Source organism: Lissotriton helveticus, chromosome 12 (genome assembly GCF_964261635.1).
Source record: "Lissotriton helveticus chromosome 12, aLisHel1.1, whole genome shotgun sequence".
Lineage (NCBI taxonomy): Eukaryota > Metazoa > Chordata > Amphibia > Caudata > Salamandridae > Lissotriton > Lissotriton helveticus.
Genome location: NC_136073.1, coordinates 397646696 through 397650494, shown reverse-complemented (window position 1 = coordinate 397650494; position 3799 = coordinate 397646696). Strand labels below are relative to the sequence as shown.

Here is a 3799-nt window from a genome sequence, read left to right as displayed (position 1 = left end):
GCACTGTAAATTCAAAATTTAATTTAATCTAGACCTTTTCAACTAACTTTTTTTCAATGAATAGTTGCTGTGAAAAATTGTTTTCTTTTCATTTATACAGATGTTTCAACTTCCAAAAAAGACCACTATTAACGTATGAATAAAACTCGATATTTAGAAGGTTAAAAATGAAGTTTCAGATGTGGGAATGTAGACTTCAGTGAGGAATGGTTCATGGTAGACTTAAGAAATTAGAAAAACTAGGTTACAGTATTTAAAATTGCTGAAGAATATTGCGTTCCTGTGAGAACATGGAGAGTGAAAATGTCCGCTTAGGAAGCTGATTGGTCGGAACAAGTGACATGAAGACTGACAGTATATTTTGTAGTCTATATTAGTGCGTGTACCTGGAGTACCCCCAGATTTTCCCACTTTCCACATCTACCCATTCCAAGTTGCTCTGAGACTCTACTAAGTTTCTTAAACCTTTCTTTATAAGAAGTTCTGCTGTGATCTCTTTCACCCCCAACATGAAACCGAAGGCCAAGAAGGAAGCTGTCCCTGTTAAAACTGAAGCAAAGTCCAAGGCTTTGGAAGCTAAAAAGGCTGTTCTTAAGGGGGTACACAGTCACAAGAAGAAGAAAATTAGGACAGCCCCCACTTTCAGGAGGCCGAGGACCTTGAGGTTAAGGAGGCAACAGAAGTATCCTAGGAAGAGTGCTCCTCGTAGGAACAAACTTGACCATTATGCGATTATTAAGTTCCCTCTTACCACAGAGTCTGCCATGAAGAAGATTGAAGATAACAACTCGCTGGTCTTCATTGTGGATGTCAAGGCTAACAAGCACCAGATCAAACAGGCTGTAAAGAAGCTTTATGATATTGATGTTGCCAAGGTCAACACACTGATCAGGCCAGACAGCGAGAAGAAGTCATATGTGTGTCTGGCTCCAAACTATGATGCACTGGATGTAGCCAACAAAATTGGCATAATCTAAGCCTGCTCTGTAGATGCCGGACAGTTCAGAATAAAATTTAAAAACTAAAAAAAAGAGAAGTTCTGCTGTGATTAAATATTGATTTATTGAGCTGACGTTTACGCTGAAGCTTTATGATTTCTCTCAATATCAGGACTCTTTAGGGGTCCCTGAGACTGGCACCTTTTCCTTCTCACTCTTAAAATAGTGATGTCTCCTTTGTGGAATGCACTTAATATATTTTATTATGATTATTTGATTGAGTAATATTGATTATTGATTTTTGTTCCTAATTGATGATTGAGATTAGTACAAATTAACTTGTGACTGAATAAAGATAATTTACTAAATATTTGAATAATAAAGCCCTTTAACTCATAACAAACTCTCTTTACTGACGTAAAAAGTTGGAGCTGTAATAATTTAATGCGATGTAAAGCTCTTGATCCTCCTTAAAAGAAGGGCAAAGATCCATGGGCCTGAGATAGTGGGGACTAGCCATGATGGTAGTAAACTGAGATTTTAATTGAAACTAATTCCCGCTCTAACAGTTGTAAGGCTGTTTAATACTGTCTGATTCCTTAACGTGATAGGGAAAACGGTAAATGAATGAAACGGATTAGGTCTTGAATACCCTCGAAATTACCAAAGATTTCACACACAATTCAAGCGGATAAAGTGGCCTTGTCTTCATTTACAGCTTGTGTTTCTTGGATGCTCGAAATTACATGGCCAGAGACAGACTTCACAAACACAAGCTGACATGGTTCGGAAACATGAATGTTAAAATCTTCTCTCTTGTTTTTCATAAAAATGATAAAAAGATATGTTTTCTTTCAAGCCGGCGTAGGTTGACATTGTCTGGTCTATTTTTGATGTTTCATACATTATACAGTAAGTTGCCTTCTGTGGAAGAAACAGCTTGTGTTTTGATAAAGAAGGAAGAAAGTAGCCGGCTCTCTACCTTCACAGCCACGCTGCGTGCGCTTCCTGTGAAGACGCTCATTAGAATATGACGGGCCTCGCGCCACAGGCCACGGCGTCTATGTATATGAATGGGATTGTCAATTCGAAACATGGGGGCTGCTTGTAGCAACCATTAATAATTGTTATGGTCATCGATGCTGAACTTTATGAAATCTTTATAGTGAAAAGGGTATCGGAGAGCAAAAAGCATAAACGCTGGTTATCAAAGGAAATATAGTCCGCACGTTTTGTTTGCTAGTTAAAAGAGACTTAAAAGCAGCGATTGATGTCAGAGCTAAGATTGCTGCAAGACAGCTATTCCGAAAATCAAGCTGTTTGCACTTCACAGAGCGAGCGGGGCTGTCTGTGAAGCTCCATAGCCTCTAACTCTGTCCTTGTGTTTTTTCTGTTGAGGAGGTCATGGCTCTGCTCCCCCCAAGGTCAGCCTTATAAACACCGGCCCATCCAGATAAGAAGACAGAGCCAGATGACTTTAATTACCTGTTCTTTCGGGCCTCCCTACCTCACATCTGTTTTCATCATTCTAATGGAAACAACACAAAAAGATAGAGGCACTCCTTTGGTCTGAAACATTGCAGGTTACTAGTGGCACACAGGGACATACATATAGTGCGAATGCATCTAACATCAAAAGTGTGTGTATGTGTGTTGGTATTAATGTGTGTGTGTGTACACACATGCATAGGTGTGTGTGTGTACACACATGCATAGGTGTGTGTGTGTGTGTGTGTGTGCGTGTACGTGGGTGTGTGTGTGGACAAAGCTAAACCTCTCTGAAGAGCTGTAATGACAGCGAAACACGTGTCAGGAGTTGCTTTTACTAATTTCACGTTGGCTTGGAAAGTATTTTACCAATCCAAAGCTGTAATACTGTGCCTTTAGTGGTAAATGGTTTTTGTCATTTAACAGCTCAGCATGGATAGTGTAGTGCCCAGAGTCAGTTAGCATTCTAGTCCTAACCCTGTAATTACACCGAACACCCACCCACCACTGATGTCACTGGTCAGGTGACACAGCTTCAATAAAAGAGGCCGAGCCCACGTGCTCTGGGCCAGTTGCACCATACAGCCAGTGTGTCTGTGTCAGAGATTGCGAGCATGAGGGCCTAGGGCCCACAAGACTCTACAATGGCGACGAGGGTACGCCAGCCACGCGTGCCAGCTACAAGAACATTCGATGAAAAAGGGAAAGGGAGCTGCCTGCAGCAAAGGCACACCCCCTAAGAAAGGCGCCGGCTGCCGAGAGGCCAGCGGGGCGTGTGCCGAGCCCCGGGCCTAATGGAGAAAGAGAAGGTGACTGGGAGCCCACCCCGCACCCCTCCGACCTGCTGCTGGCCGCCCTGCTGAGAAGGTGCCCCGAGGAAAAGTGCGGACCGACCGGAGCCCACCCACGTCAGCCGCGACTGTGCCCGCCTGTGCAGGAGCCATCACGGTGCCCACCTGCGTGAGAACAGGCCAGTCGGCCGACGGTGAGCCCAGGACAGTAAAGCACCGAAAGCGGAGCCCACCCGCTATAGACTATAAACACTGACTGTGCCCCCAACAGTGTGAGCGGCGCTGGCGCTGCTGCCCCCTTAATGAAGCAAGACTCGCAGAGCCCACCCACGGCCTGCCTGTAGCGTCCCCCCCGCCGCGTGTGTGTAGTGCGGCGGCGGGGTGAATAAACTTTACCGGAGAGCGCCTGCAGCGTGAGGGGAGCTGCCGAGCGATGAAACGGAGCCCACCCGCCGTGGAGAGGAACCTTCGCCCCGCCTGTACCTGCGAGTACTGGTGCCGGCTACCGCACCCCCCAAGGAGGCAAAGCCGACGCGGAGCCCACCCACGGGTTCTCAGCACAGCGCTGACATCACCCCGCCC

General features: G+C 45.4%; 1 pseudogene; it reads left to right on the top strand.

The window, feature by feature from the left end:
* The first annotated feature begins 498 nt into the window (after positions 1-498).
* On the top strand, positions 499-977 carry LOC144798759 (large ribosomal subunit protein uL23 pseudogene; annotated as a pseudogene).
* Positions 978-3799: the final 2822 nt, after the last annotated feature.